This window comes from Pagrus major, chromosome 4, assembly GCF_040436345.1.
Source record: "Pagrus major chromosome 4, Pma_NU_1.0".
In the NCBI taxonomy this organism is placed as follows: Eukaryota; Metazoa; Chordata; class Actinopteri; order Spariformes; family Sparidae; genus Pagrus; species Pagrus major.
This window is the reverse complement of record NC_133218.1, coordinates 2,715,106-2,731,458: the sequence shown is the minus strand read 5'-3', so window position 1 is coordinate 2,731,458 and position 16,353 is coordinate 2,715,106. Positions and strand designations below refer to the sequence as shown.

At 42.1% G+C, this 16,353-nt stretch overlaps 1 long non-coding RNA gene across 1 annotated transcript; it reads left to right on the top strand.

The window, feature by feature from the left end:
• The first annotated feature begins 903 nt into the window (after positions 1-903).
• Positions 904-1,628, top strand: LOC140994355 (uncharacterized). The gene is made up of 2 exons (XR_012178729.1): positions 904-1,270; positions 1,403-1,628. It is a non-coding gene; the product is annotated as an uncharacterized lncRNA (long non-coding RNA).
• Positions 1,629-16,353: the final 14,725 nt, after the last annotated feature.

Genomic DNA, 16,353 nt, shown 5'->3' with positions numbered 1-16,353 from the left:
GCTGACAGTCAGAGTGGAGACACTTTACTGGTTAAGTGATTGGCTTAAAGCACAATCTGGTGCAGCAATGAAAAGGAACCTGCACAGTGAAGACAAATCCCCCTGACTGCAGGAATTTCAGCAAAACAACTCACTGTTCCTTATCTACAGTGTTTGAGTGAGATCTTTTTTTATTGTAAGCTTCGATCACTTGATCCTTTATGTTGCATCTTTTTTATTCTCATTTGATGTTTTTATCTTTCTGCATGTCTGTTGTGTTTTTAATCACCAGTGTTATTGCATGGTGTTTTTATTTGTTCTTATGTATAGTAAGGATTGTTTTAGAAATCTGCTGAAAATGCTGATGCTGTTTAAGTAGATACCTCCTCAGTGGTGAAAGGTTTCCTGTAAGACAAACACACATTCAGTTTGTCTCAGTTAGTTAAACATAATGAAGTAATGGTATAAAGCAACATGTTACAACATGTTAGTTTATTGATTTGTGGCTGACTGTGTGTAATGTTTGAATGCAAGTTCACTCACCTGTTGTGTCTCCTCTTCAGGGTGTTCTGGGCAAAAGAGTCCCCAGGGCAACAAAGCACGAATTTAAAGGTTCCAGGAGATACCACCTGTTGATTGGTGTAGGGGTGCCTGGGACTTTAGTTTGTTTGCCAGGATTGCTAGGATTGACTGGTATGGTGTAAGATAAAATAAGATCAGGTAGAATAATTTATATTAGTACAATCTAGGTGTATTCTGATGTATTTGTGTTTGTTGTGTTAGTTTGCTGTAGCACAGATTCCCCTATACTGTGGGAGGGGTAGAAGTTAATGGCAGTGGCAGGCTATATATAATGCAGCCAGTCTCCAGCAAGCACTGCCACTGCCAGGACTCCATGTAGCTTGTTGTAATGTTGTTCTGATGTTAAATGTTGGTGAAAATAAACACCCGCTTTTGGTCTGCACCAAACCTCTGCCTCAGACTCCTGCTTCAAATATCCAACCGTCACACGGCCATCCTAACACGCCTCCAGCTCAGGAGTGGTGGATAAGACCTCTGAGTGCTGTTAAATGGGGGTAGAAAACAGGTGAGCAGAAGAAGTGGAACAAACCGAAGCAATCGGGACACGAGGGCAGACGGCAGAGACTTTGAGTTTCCTGTATTCGAGAAGTGAACAAGGGCAGTTTCACCGGACACATTCGCTGAAAAGAACAAAGGCGACGGCTACGGCAAGCAAGAGAAAAGTCAGAACGAGACACCAGACGGGTTGCCGCGGAGTATCCAGGCCGAGGTGGGGAAATTGGTTCAACACCCACAAAACGATAATCAGTTTGTTTGGTTCACTTTGCTTTACTTAAGTGTGAGAGCTGCTGTTGGTCTGTGACCACCACTGAGAGCGTTGTCTTTACTTGTCTGTCCATAGCGGCAGCCAGAGGAGGAATGTCTGGCGGAGCACCAGGGCCGGCATAGAGAAGTCGACGGCCACAGGAGTCTCTGTCCCCCCCTTCCCCCTTAAGACTTGAGGACCTCCAATTCCCATTTCTTCTTGCTGAACTGAACACTGCTCTTAAATATTGGACTATGGTACCCTCATTTTTTTAACATTTTAATTGGTGTTTTAATAGTTTTAATAAATTATTTAAACTTTCTCGGAGCCTCTTAACAGTGGAGATACTTTCCTGGTATAAAGAACCTCACACTACAGTGTGACATGATGCATATAATGCAATCCAAAGCAATAATTCTGTCATTACGGACCAGAACAAAGCTTTAAAGGTGCTATTTGTAAGAAAATTTGATCTTCGAGTCTCATTCCCATGATGCTTTGGGATAGCGGCTGACCAATCCTACAATCCCAGTGCATCAGTTCTTGACGAGTTGGGCATGAGACTCAAAAAACAACTTTTCTTACAAATAGCACCTTTAATGTCCTCTAGGGCCAACTTGGCTTGCAAACAGCAGTCACTAGTGGTAAATATTAAATGCAACACTGAGTAAAAATAGTAACCAATACAATATATTCATATAGTAGAGCACGTACAGAAAAACATACAAATACACCAATTTTTGTTTAATCTTCCAGCAGTCCAGGCACCACAGACTACAGCTTCATAAATCAGCAGGATTAATCGAACACTGCTATTTTTTTCTGTTTCAATCATTTTAAATATGTTTTTGCATTAAAAAAAAGTGGAAATCCAACTGGACCTTTCAGTAAATGTTTGCAAGAAGCTGCCCTGTTCAACACAACTGGCAAAACTGAGAAGCCTGTGACTAATATTTTCCTTGTCTCAGAAAATGCGACTTCTCCTGGCTGTGAAGAATCTGGCATCTGGCAGGAATAGTATGACAACCACAACAGTGCCAGTTATCCTTCCAATTCACACTTAAACGCTGAAGTTTTAACCACTCCTCTTGACAGAATCAGTGAAATTTAACTACATTTGTTAGCTTCCTGGCACAGACTTGTTTCTTCAGCACATGTTCTCGATGGGGTTCAAGTCTGGACTTTGGGAAGACCATTCCAAAACCTCAATTCTAGCCTGACTCAGCCATTCCTTTAGCACTTTTGATGTGTGTTTGGATCATTGTCCTGTTGGAACACCCAACTGCACCTAAGAGCCAATCTTCTGCTGATGATTTTAGGTTTTCCTGAAGAATTTGGAGATAATCCTCCTTCTTCATTAATACATTTACTTTCTTTAGAGCAGCAGATCCACTGGCAGCAAAACAGCCCCACAGCATAATACTACCATCACCCTGTTTGACAGTAGGTATGGTATTCTTGGGGTTAAAGGCCTCACCCTCTCTCCTCCAAACATATTGCTGCTCATTGTGGCCAAGCAACTCAGTTTTTGTTTCATCTGACCACAGAGTTTTCCTCCAGAAGGTTTTTTCTTTGTCCATGTGATCAGCAGCAAACTTCATTTGAGCTTTAAGGTGCTGCGGCCGGATTGAGGGCTTCTTTAAAACACACTTGACTGTGGACACTGTCACCTGTCTTCCAGCAGCTTCTAATTCATTGCAGATTTTCTTTGTGGTGGTTTTTGTTTGACTCTTGACCATCCTGACCAGTTTTCTCTCAGCAGCAGGTGATAGTTTGTTTTCTTCCTAATTGTAGCAGTGACACAACTGTGCCATGCACTTTATACTGACTTGTTCAAATCAATAATGAGCTCTTTCAGATCAATGCTGAGCTCCTTAGACTTTCCCACTGTAGTGTTTGTGGCTGAGTCTAGTGGGTGTATCAAACAAGCCCTGAATGGGCCCGGAAAAGTCACCAGCTGTTATCAATCAGAATCACTCAGAAGAAGTTAACAGGCCATGCTACAAAGAACATTTGATTCACACAACTTTCTATAATCACCAAAATTGATGGTTCAAGTTGTATATTTTGAACCAGCAGATTCAGTCACATTTTCAGAAGACCTATAATAAATTCATTGTTGAACCAAACTTAATGAATGTTTTTTGTGACAAAGTAGTATGTGTTCCACCCATTCCATCACAGAAAAATAAGAGTTGTAGAAATCATTGGAACTCAAGACTGTCACCATATACATGCTCTTTGCAAGTGTATGCACACTTTTGACCATGACTGTAAAGTGGAGAAGTGAGAATGCAATCACAAGTGGTCAATCGAGATGCAGTTTAATGCCAGGTGTGAACCGATGGAGCTGTCTACTTGTGATCGGGTCACTCATACAATGGACCAACTAATGGAAACAATATTAATTCCCCATGAACAGATTTAGATAATGTATCCTGATACAGATCACATGTTGACATTATTTGGTACAGAAAACCTGTGTCTGCATAAAACCTTTCATCAACATTACAAGTACTCTCTCTATAATTCCTAGATGTGATGTTACTATCAATTAAAGAAAAAATAACATATCTATATTGCTTGCTAAAGCAGGTCTTTAAAATATGTGAATCTACAAATGTATCATGACATCAAAATGAAGAGTTTCATTAATACTATGAAACACTGCAGAAAAACACATAATTTAGTTTTTTATGAAACCAATTCCCTGGAGAAGCCTTGCCTGCCCAGTGAGCATTCTCATGGGAAAACTAACATCTCACTTCTTTTTTCCTCCCTCTTTCCTTTCTTCTACCCCTCTTCCTTCTTCTCTAATAAAGTAGAGAGAGCTGAGGGGTCATAGCAGTGGCAGGGTAGGTCTGTTTGATCCCCATGCCGTGCTATCTTCAGTTTTCTCCATTCAGCCCACATGGACGGGGATCAGTGGAGTGGACCACCCGTCTGCCCAAAGGGACAAAAGTCTCCCTGCTAATTGCTGCCACATCAAATGAAAAGGGACATCCCAAATAGGAGCCCTCAGACTGATGGAGAGGGGGAGAGGGAAGAATAAGGACAGTGAGTTATTCTTTAAGCTGCTCACTGGTTTTACTCTGGTTACGTACTGGTTCTGTTGAATATCAGTGAACAAATTCTGGTTATTTGTTGTAACTGTTGTGACTATTCAGGATTTTAATATTGTGAGTAGTTTTTTGTGTCTTTATTTTGTAACATGCATATGCATTTTCATGCTTAAAACTTAAAATTTTTGATAAGACCAGGCTTGTAATATCACTATGCTCGGAGAAGTCAACCTCATGGCAACTACAGTTTGTTGTTGGCACATCCTCATCTAAGTACACTGACTTACATTCAGTACATATTGCATTCTAAAGTAGTGGCTCATGGGGATGGTCAATTTGGTACCATCTTTGATATATTAAAAGAGTACTTACCTAGTACACCTCTTTCGGAAGCAGTCATTTTTTGGCTTAGAAGCAAGAACAATTAAGCTGCATTAACGGTAGGTATTAGTTTGCACACAGATGGAACCAACTCCCTGACAATCTTAAAGTTGCAATAATTAATAAACAAAAAAATAAAATAAACAAATTGTTTTGGGTAATGCAGTGGGGGAATGTCACTAAGTACATTTACTAAAGTACTGTTAAAGGGTAACTCCACAAATTTTACACATTAATGTGTGTTTACAGGTCTTGGGGAGTACTAATGCATATGTGGAAAAAAGTAGTATAAAGCCTTTTGTGGCTCCAGTGGAAGCTGCATGTAATCTGATAAACTGCCTCGAGTGATGTCACTCAATGGCGAAGTTACATTGTAGGTAATGTAGGCACAAGGTTATTTAGAGGATAATGATAATATAATGTTTTGTTCACACTTAAGAGATACAAACTGGTAATATTGTCCTGCTATACATCTAATTAGGAGATGATGATTTCTTCACAAATAAATACAGAAGTCTGTTCACCCCTCTTTTTACCCAAATCAGATCCACATCAAATAAAAGACAGTCGTGGTGTTTCGCTTGGTCTCTGTTCTTTTTAATTTCTGAAGTTACTCATGAAAGTACTTATTCTTTCAATAAGTACTTTCATACTGTACTCTATGTGAGTAGCTCTACTTGTTATTGCAAAGTAACAGTACTTATACTTGAGTACAGTTTTTGGCTTCTCTACCCACATCTTCCCCCACTGTCTCTGAGTATTAAAGTGACAGCTGTCAATAAGACAGTTATCTGTGGGTGAGAGACTAAATGAAGAACAGAGATGAGGAGAAACCTGGATTTTCTTTTCATTAAAGAATAAGACAACAGATTTGTGTGTTAACAGCTCCATAAAAAAAATCTGGTCCTCACTGATTTCTAAACCCTGGCCCTTGGCCCTTGGCCCTGGGTAGCAGGGCAGCCAAAATACTTTTACTAGCTTTTAACACCTTCCAGAATTTAGCAGGGTTTGAATAGGAGCCATATGGACCAAGTTCAAATAATCGTGAAGATTTAGCTTTTCTAACAGGGCGGATGCATTGCTAAAGCTCACCAAGCTAGTGGCACAAGAATGGCAGCTGCTCTTCAACAGCTAACTCAGCAGCACTAAGCACACAGCCGCTGACCCAAAGAACAAATTAAAAGCGGTGGCAGTGACAGACTGTTGTTCAGCCGCTAACCGAGCACACAGTCCCAGAGCCCAATAGAAGATACACACTCCTTTAGCTGCTAACGTTGGCTGATGTTAGCGTACAGCACACACCTGTCACTGTCACGCTGGCAGCCGTGTTTACATGATTGTTATTAACAGAGTTGTTTGTTTATGTAATTATTCGGGCTGTCAAGCGATTAAAAAAATCTAATTAATTACATGCTTTGTGATTAATTGAAATTAATCGCACATACCAGTATTTGCCATGAGAAGCAATTAAAAATGTTTGAATGCAATGGATTTTGGCAGTTGAGTTAAACAATGAATAGATGGACATTATAAACATGAAAAGATCAACATCTTTTATTTACCAAATATTCTGAACCTTTTTTCACTGTTCGTATGCAATAAGGACATTAAAAAATATGACCTCATGCATATGCAACTGAGGAACAAAAAAGAATCAGACTTGTTTCAGAAAAAACAGTGAGGTAGGACATTGTAATAATTTTCAATGTCATATTTATAACTATATGACAGTTTAACATCAAGTGCAATTACATATACAGTGTGTAACATTCATTTCATTGAACATATAGACCCTCGAAAAACAACCATCGACCTCAATTCCTTCTATTTTCTCCAGTATCTTGTATGACAAAATAAATCCAACCAAGCAACAACGTCTGTGGCAACAACAGCTCGATTTATTAACACAAAGTGCAACTTAATAGTAACAGACCCAGCAGCCACACAATAGCCCGAGACAAACTATCATGTTCTCATTCTCTTGAGTTCAGGGCTGCCCTCTTCTTTAAACTATGTTACCTGCAAGTGAAAAAGTGAAAAAAGTCTCTCACAAAGGAACAGAAGTGGCAGGGGTGGCCAGGTATTTGCGAGCCAGGGCAGACAGCTGTGGATGGGCCCGTGCATGAGTTGACCACCACTGCAGTGGGCACTCCTCCATACTGATGCTGGGTTCTGCTTTATAGAGGCTCAGCCCTCTGTTAGAGACTGAAGCCTACAGCAGGAGGCTCCGCTTCTTCTTTGCTCGTTCCTCTGAGGGCTCTGGAGTTGCTGTGCTGCTTTCTTCTTGCAGCAGTACCTCAAGGCTGATCCACACCTCTTCTGTCTCTCCTCGTGTTAGATACTTTAAGTCTTTGAAACGGGGTCAAGGGCTGAAGCCATCTTCAGCCATCCATTATTGATATTAGTTTGCCATTCAGATAGGTCCGTTTTAAAGGAAGAACCTCTCTACGTAGGCTGTAAACCTCTATAGTGCAGTACAGATGGCAGAGAGCAGGCAGCACTGCAGAGCATGAGACATAGGTCTCACCCCATGGAAGCTCAGTCACATATCTAGAGTGGATGATTAGGGGTGCAAACATTAATTTTACTATATTCAGGTGACATCAGTATATCAGTACATTTAAAATAACAGAAGCTATTATTATTACTATAATTTATTTAAATTGTTTTGGCTAAAAAATATGCAGAATAAAAACTTATTGCAATTGTTTTTGACAGATATTGCAGTTGGTTTTAGTGGAAATTATATTTTTTGCACTTCATTTTCACTGAGATTTGGATATTGCATTTAGCCATATTGCGATTTTGCGATTATTTTTGATAGTATTTCAATTAACTGTCCAGCCCAAATTTAAATTTCATAGTGAATTCAAAAAGCTTGGCAAAAAACATAAAGTAAGAACAAATATATTTAATTTAATTATTAATAAAACAACATGCTGCCTATGTGGGTGTGTGGGTGCTTTTACCTGCATAGTTCAAGGATGGTCTCCAGCCTCTGCAGTTTGTCCCACTCAGATGTGGTCAACATGACTAAGTTTTGCTTCTGTCTGGCCAGAGTAGCCATTACAGCCTCCTTGTTTTTCAGGAGACGAGAGATCATAGTTAGCAAGTTCCATCTTGTGGAAACATGCCGTATTAGTTGGTCTCTGTTGTCCAAGCTCTGTTTGTTGTTGTTGTTGTAGTTCCTCCGTATTGGCAGGGCTGTGTTTAATCTGTCCCACTATCTTGCAACACTTTGCCAATCAGTCACTAAACCCACTGTCACCAAGGCAAACAGTAATTGTTCTTTGCCACGTATAAGCAATACAAGGCACATGTTCTAATGGAAGCTTTCTTGCTGCAGCTACCATGTTTTGAGCGCTGTATGTTCCAACTCTCATTACTTTATGTTGAACACCAGTCACGCCGAGGTAATTTCTATTGCTTACCAAGGTCCAATGATCCCCATTCAGGGCAACATATTCGGCCTCAGCCAATACATCAGCCTTTGTTCTCTTTTCAGTGTTATATAGCTGCTCGATTTTGGACGGTGGCGGCTTATAAGTTGTGTCAGAGGATGCAATCTGTAAAGCTTCCATTAACCCCCTGTCCTCAACCGTCGAAACAGGCCTGCAGTCCATTGCCAACCATTTTGGTTTAATCTGTCACTAGTAGACTTACTCAGTTTCTGTCTGAATGCCTCTTCAGGCTTGATGAGCCTGGTTGCAAATGCTACTCTTAGCATCAGGAGCTGAGCTGAGTTTACTGCTATGTGTTTGGCATATAGGTGATATTCGTCCAATGGTACGAAAATTCCTTGCTACATATATTAGATAGAACGGTGTTCCTGTCAACACTTCCATCCAAACATTTTTAAAAGTTAAATCTTCCATTCAGACTCTCAGTAACGTCTTTCTCATCTGCTTTCACCATGTTTACAAAGCTACTGTGGAAAGTGAAGGGAACGTGTTGAGTGATGCGTGATTTTTTCTGTAATCAATCAAAATTAACATGTTATTTTGACAGCCAGAGACAGACAGCCCTCATATTTATTAGTCCAAAAAGCTAAGAGACCACGTTGAACGTAGCAAACTAGATGTTATGCATCTCCCAGCTAGGCAGTGCATGTGTGTGGCCCTGAGGGGAGGAGGTGGGATATTTTCTGTTGGATACTTTCAAAATGTAGCTTGCTTTTGCTGGTTTCGACAGTCTTAGCAACTCAAGCTTTAAATAATCATGTGAGACCTGCAGTTATTGTTAAGGGCGAGGAATTCCAAACATTTATGCACCGTAACAGCATGTAAAACAGATACAGAACACAAGATTTAACATAAGTGGCCACTCTACTTGCCGTCCAGTCACGTCCATTCTAAAAGATCAATGGTCATCTCAGAATCACCGATGCTGTTCTTAAACCAGGTTTCAGAAAGAGCCAGAAAATCAGGCGCAGTTTGAGAGATTAATATATTCAGGTAATCAAGTTTCTGATGGTAAAGTATACTCTTAATATCCAAATGAATCAAGACCAAACCCTTTCTGGTCATAAACATTTATTGATTAATTTGACAACATGAACTGGACTCGGTGAGTAATTACAGGAAGTAGCAGCAGGATTGGAGCCCAGGAAGGCAGTGGGCACAGATATATTTGGGGGATATGAGACAAGACACCACTTAGAAGACCTCTCTTCAAATGTAATGCTCATGCCATTATGGGACATCTAGAAGGTTGACAAAAAGGGATGAATTGAGATTGTGTTTGATAAGGCACTCTAAAGTCATTCTTTATTGTCTATAGAGATCATTAGACCTAGTTTGAGTGTGGATAGTAGCGGCAGTGGGATGAATATTAAACCTCTGCTATTGTAGTGAAGCCAAAAGCCGATGAAAATAAGCTTTGAAAAAAGCTTTTCATACGTGCATAGTTCGCTGTTAATAAGTGCACAGGTACCTACTAATAAATGCATAATAAAGTCTGTCTTCAAAGTTCAAAGTTCAAAGTCGACTTTATTGTCAAAACTGCAATATGTACAAGACATACAGAGAATTGAAATTGTGTTTCCCTCTGTCCAGACAGAAATAAGAAATATAAGAATATAAAATAAAATAGAAATATAGATCTAAAAATAAAAATAAAAATAAAATATGTACAGCTAAGAGACATTCGGGAATATAAAGTCCGGAGATATAAATAGTGTGGAATAGGTATGTCAGTATTGGGATTGGATATAAATATAGATATAAATATGGCAGTTTGATATAAATATGACAGTATAAAATGGTGTAAACTGGTCTATGACAATGAAATTGTAAACATTCTTACACAGTGCAAATAGATTTTAAAGTGTTTTTGAGTTGTAAAAGTGGCTGGTGCCATGGGGGGGGGGGGTCAACAATGTCCATAGTTAGTGGGGGCAGCGGGCGGAGAAGGAGAAGGAAGGGGGGGCAGCGCTGGGAGGGAGTTCAGCATCCTGATGGCCTGATGAATGAAACTGTCTCTCAGTCTGCTGGTTCTCGCTCGGAGGCTCCTCATCCTCCTCCCGGAAGGCAGGAGACTGAAGAGTTGGTGGTTGGGGTGGGTGGGGTCGCCCGCAGTGCTGAGTGCTTTGCGGGCCAGACGTGTGCTGTAAGTGTCCTGGAGGGAGGGGAGGGAGGCACCGATGATCCTCTCAGCTGCTCTTACTATGCGCTGCAGGGTCTTCTTGCAGGATGCAGTGCAGCTGCCGTACCACACAGTGATGCAGCTGGTCAGGATGCTCTCGGTGGTTCCACGGTAGAAGGTTGTCATGATGTGGACTGGTGCTCTGGCTCTTCTCAGTCTGCGGAGGAAGTAGAGGCGCTGCTGAGCTTTCCTGGCCAGTGATGCGGTGTTCCTGCTCCAGGAGAGGTCCTCAGAGAGGTGCACACCCAGGAACCTGGTGCTGCTCACTCTCTCCACAGCAGCTCCATTGATAGTCAGTGGAGGGTGCTGGGTGGAGGCTCTCCGGAAGTCAACAACAATCTCCTTTGTCTTCTCCACGTTCAGAGAGAGATTGTTGTCTCTGCACCACTTGGCGAGTTGGCTCACCTCATCCCTGTAGTTTGACTCATTGTTGTTGTTGATGAGCCCCACCACAGTCGTGTCATCCGCAAACTTGACGAAGAGGTTGGTGTTGTGTGTTGGTGTGCAGTCATGGGTCAGCAGGGTGAACAGTAAGGGGCTGAGCACGCATCCTTGGGGAGCCCCTGTGTTCAGCACGATGGTGCTGGATGCGATGCTGCCGACCCGGACTGCCTGTGGTCTTCCTGTCAGGAAGTCCAGCAACCAGTTACGGAGTGAGGTGTTTAGTCCTAAACAGTCCAGTTTCTGTATCAGCTGCTGGGGGATGATTGTGTTAAAAGCTGAACTGAAATCCAAGAACAACATCCTCACATATGAGTCCTTAGAGTCCAGGTGGGTGAGAGCTGAGTGGAGGGCGGTGGAGATTGCATCATCAGTGGACCGGTTGGCCCGATATGCAAACTGGTACGGGTCCAGGGAGGGAGGTAGGATGGATTTGATGTGCTGCATGACTAACCGCTCGAAGCACTTCATGATGATGGGGGTCAGTGCCACGGGGCGGTAGTCGTTGAAGCACGATGGGGAGGTCTTCTTTGGGACCGGGATGATGGTGGTGTTCTTGAAGCAGGTGGGGACAACAGCTTGGCTCAGGGAGGTGTTGAAGATGTCTGTGAGGACATCTGTGAGCTCCTCTGCACAGTCCTTCAGCACACGACCAGGAATGTTGTCCGGTCCTGCAGCTTTGCGAGCGTTGATCCTGGAGAGGGATCTCCTCACGCTGGCTGGAGTCAGGGACAGCACCTGGTCATCTGGAGGGGGTGTTGTCTTCTGTGCAGGTGTGGTGTTGTCGGCTTCAAACCGTCCAAAGAAGTGGTTCAGATCGTTCAGCAGAGTGATGTTGTTGTCACAGGTCTGTGGTCGAGGTTTGTAGTCCGTGATGGTCTGTAGCCCCTGCCACAGGCTCCTTGTGTCTCTGCTGTCGGTGAAGTGGTGGGTTATCCTGTTGCTGTACTGCCTCTTTGCAAGTCTGATGCCACGGGACAGGTTGGCTCTTGCTGATCTCAGACCAGCCTCATCACCTGCTCTGAAAGCAGCGTTCCGGGCTTTCAGTAACCGATGGACTTCCCCCGTCAGCCATGGTTTCTGATTGGCCCGTACTGTGATGGTCTTGGTGTCCGTGACATCATCAATGCATTTGCTGATGTAGGCAGTAACAGTGTCTGAGTACTCCTGTATGTTGATGTGGTGGTTGTAGGTGGCTGCCTGCTTGAACATGTCCCAGTCTGTGGTGTCAAAGCAGTCCTGGAGTGCTGAGGAGGCACCCTCTGGCCACACCCGTACCTGCTTCTGAACCGGTCTGGTGACTTTGACCTTAGGCCTGTATGCTGGCATTAGCATAACAGTGATGTGGTCCGAAGCGCCGAGATGGGGGAGGGGTGAGGCCTTGTATGCTCCTCTCAATGTTGTGTAAACCTGGTCCAGTGTGTTGTTTCCCCTTGTTGCAAAGTCAATGTGTTGGTACACATTAGGAAACACTGTTTTGAGATTTGCATGATTGAAATCTCCAGCCACGATGAGAAGTCCCTCTGGATGGGCAGTCTGCTGTTCACTGATGGAGCTGTACAGTTCACTCAGTGCCTTGTCTCTATCATTGTTGTTACAGCTGGGAGGGATGTAGACTGCGACCAGCAGGATGGCAGAAAACTCCCTTGGTAGATAGAAAGGCCGGCACTTGATGATCATAAACTCCACAAGGGGTGAACAGTGTCTGCAAACCACCACAGCATCCTGACACCAAGCATCCCTGATGTACACACAGACCCCGCCACCGCGGGTCTTACCTCCTTCAATGAGGGCTCTGTCTGCTCGGTGGCACGTTAGCCGGTCGAGCTGGATGGCGGAGTCCGGTGTGTTGTTGTCTTAATCTTAATAAAGCAAAAAAAAGCTAAGTAAAGGTTTAACAACGACATATTAGGTAAGTTAGTTACTTAGTTAAACTTGATAAATGTGTTTGTAATGCTATTATAAACAATTAATTCATAAGGTTCTTATAAAAGTTCTCAAGTGTCTATAAGCTATCAACAAGTTTCAAGCCTGAGAAGCTTAATAATAAGTATTATCCTAAGACTTGTTTCAATTTGAGTGAAATTTTTGATTGCAACACTTTCCAGTCTTGGATTGCTTGTACTGAAATAAAGGATATAAAAAGGCTTTCTGTCATTGTTTTGTGCCATTATGAAAAGAGGTAGCAGTGGTGAGATTTAAAATGAATCAATTTCTAACACAGTGTTTGAGTTTTTTGCTTTTCCTTGCTGAATCAAAGTGTTGAATGAACTATCCAGTTATGGGGTACATTAATAGTATTATGAATTGATAATCGTTTTTTAACATTAAAGAGATGTGAGTACATCGATGTGCAGGCACTGCATCAATATAAATGTACTATGAATCGGTCCATGGCAATTTTAAAGTTCATTATCGGTTGACTGAGGCTTAGTTTAGCTGCTAATTCTGCACAGCGTCTCCAAATCTTGTTTATGGATAAAGTTCAGAGCAAGGCTCTCACGTAACTTTTACAAGAGTTACATTAGTGCACTGCCTCTGTTGCTATTGGATCCACGCTAAACAACCTGTCTGACAATGCTGACACGGTACAGTGCACCATTAAGTCTAAAGTTTGGAAGACATTTGGATTTTAAAAGAAAGAAGGAAAACTGGACAAAGTCTTTGTGAGGTCCATAGAACAGCTATTAAGTTCACCAGCAGCATGACGGTAACACTCACCTGGGGAGATGATATGATGAAACGTTTGCGTGCAACGAGGAGGAATGTGTGGATGGTACGGCTTGAACGAGCAAGAAAACACAAGACAAAGACACGGACATCAGACCTCCTTCTCCTTCTCCTGCTACAACTCTGCGATATCTGAGGAACCTGGGCCTGACTGTGTGACACAGTTCATATTCATAATGTCAAAGTGTTTGTTCATGCAGCAAGTCTTTTTTGTCCGTGTCTACTGCAAAAGTCATAATCACAATCATGATGGCCCATGAGCAGAAGACAGTACTGATGTGGACTTTAGTGACAGGGCAACCAATCATTATTCTCATTCCTGCCCTCACTGTGATTTCAAAGTGACATTGTCTTCAATTTTTTTCCCATGACATAACAACAGTAACAAAAATACTTGGGTCCCTGGTCTTTCATGAAGTATATATAGAAATAGCTTATTCTGATTTATAATGGAAAATGAATGACTAAATGAAAGAAATGTTAAGAACTGTATTAGACTGCATCGTAATCGCACTGAATCACACCGACTTGTACTGAAACGTCGTGTATTCAAAATGTATCATCCCTAAATCGTATATGAGCCCCTGAATCTAGATGTGTCCGATTGTCTTATAAGGCAGAGATGCACACCACTAGTAGATTTACTAGTTATAATCCTAGTACTTATATTTAAGTCATGACGTGATTTTCTTTTTTTTGTTTTACTACTCATCAAAGATCAGGTATTTGGAAAAGAGTTGGAGAGACATTCCCAGATTAGTTCTGCCCGTGCGACCGCCCGCTATGTTATTGGGAAGCAGACAGTAGCTGACTGACTGCCTGTTTGACTGGCTGCCCCCTTATTGTCCTTTAGCAATGAAAAAGATCAGTGGACCAGGACCCAACAACAAAAGGCTTGGAGCCACCACTCTCTGTGTGTTTGTGTGTTCGTGTATGTGTGTAGCTGTTATGGCCCAGTGATATAAGTGTCTCTGAGCCCCGGCCGGGTCGCTGCACCACATAGGGACAGAAAGAGAGAAAAAGCTGTCACTTCAGAGGGCCTTTTCAAAACCTGCACATCTTTAGAGAGACAGTCCCTGAAAAGTCACAGTCCATATAGTTCTCCGGACATTCGAATAGCCACGCTAAGCTTCTTCATCAAATGACTTGTTTCTTAACAACCCCCTCCCGTCCCAGCATTACCCCTCCATTTCTCATGCATTCCTGTTTTCTAATTGTGTTGCCTTTGTGTCACAGTGAGGCTTTGTTGGGGCCTTGGATTTGCTGTTGAGGTGTAGTTTGAAAGTGTTTATTGGTGTGCAGTTTCCACATGTTGTTGGATCTTGTTGTCAGAGGTCACAACCTGTTGGCGTTACGGTGGCGCTAGAGTGAGGCTCACATCTTGATCCATGCCAGTGGGTCACGCTAGGCCTTTGAAAGCAACAAGACAAACAGATCTTTTGGACGTCGGCTCATCCATCAAGCACACGTTAAGACTGTATCAGTCAAGCATGCAGTGCTGTCATTCACAAGTAAGTAAGCTGTTGGCAGCAGGAAGCAGGGTCACAAGATGACCTGCTGTAAATCAGTTGGTTAGAGCAGTGGTTCCCAACCTGGGGCTTGCAACCCCAATGAGGGTTTTAAGATGAATCTTGGGTATCAATATGAGAACCTGGACTGATGTGTTTTCATGGACTTTGATTAACTAATACATTAATTAAATTAGTTATAACCTTTAAAAATGACTCATATTTAGGAATTTAACAGCATGCAAGGTATAGACATGCAAACTATGAAGAGGTGTTGCTAAAAGATATTGCCTCATATAAGGGACTAGCACAAAAAGTTGGGAACCATTGAGCCTATATTTTTCCATTACCAGTGAAAACGTGTCTGCGCTTAAAGGGTCACTATGTAGTTTTGGAGAAGAAATTCAAACTCAGATATGTATTTTTTCCATAACTGAATAAACAAGTTGTTCTCAGAGGAAAATAAGGTCCCAGAACACTGAAGCTAGAAAGGTGGCCGGGTCCATCACATACAAACAAAGTAAAACAGTATAAATTGTGTTGTCCTTTAAGGTCAGTTTGTTTGTTCAGTCTATTCATTCATGAAAACAAAGAGAGTTTGTTTATTTAGTTTGTTTAGGCATAAATAAATCAGTCAATGCAGATCTTTCTTGATTTTTTGATTTAGTCCATCTATCCCTGCATTTGGGAGGACACACTGTGCTGTTCAGTTTGTATTCCACTCGGAAGGTAGCGGGACCTACCCATAATTGTATAACCTGCTGAGTCATTATGAAGCTCAGTTATGTTGGCACATGTTGTTGAACTCATGTGAGCCGTCTATTTTTTTTTTTTTTTTCCGCTTATTCCGTTTCTGGTTTAGCCAGTTAACTTGTGGTTGCTATTGCCAGATATAGTGTAAATACCTCCTCAAACACATCCGCATTTTGAGGAGGTGATATGGTCAGAGTCTCTCATTTTCTTACAGCTCAGTCACTTCTTCAGGCTCTATGTCCTATTGAGAAACGGGTCGGAGTTTTGCTACAGTGTCGTCGAGAGGTGATCACAAGCAGATGCCCACCGAGTTAATCAACTAAACAGCAGAGTTCTCGTTGCTAAAACTCATAAGGTCACTACAAATTAGGAGGGGCTTACTCGTGTTAGCTTGTTTCATAGGTCCCCTTGCGGTGATGGTGAATGTCCAGACTGTCAAAACTCACTGCAACAGGTAGTCCTGTGTCGTTAGCTCATGATTCAAATCACAACATCTGAGTACCACAGTCACAAAGTAACATAGGGACTG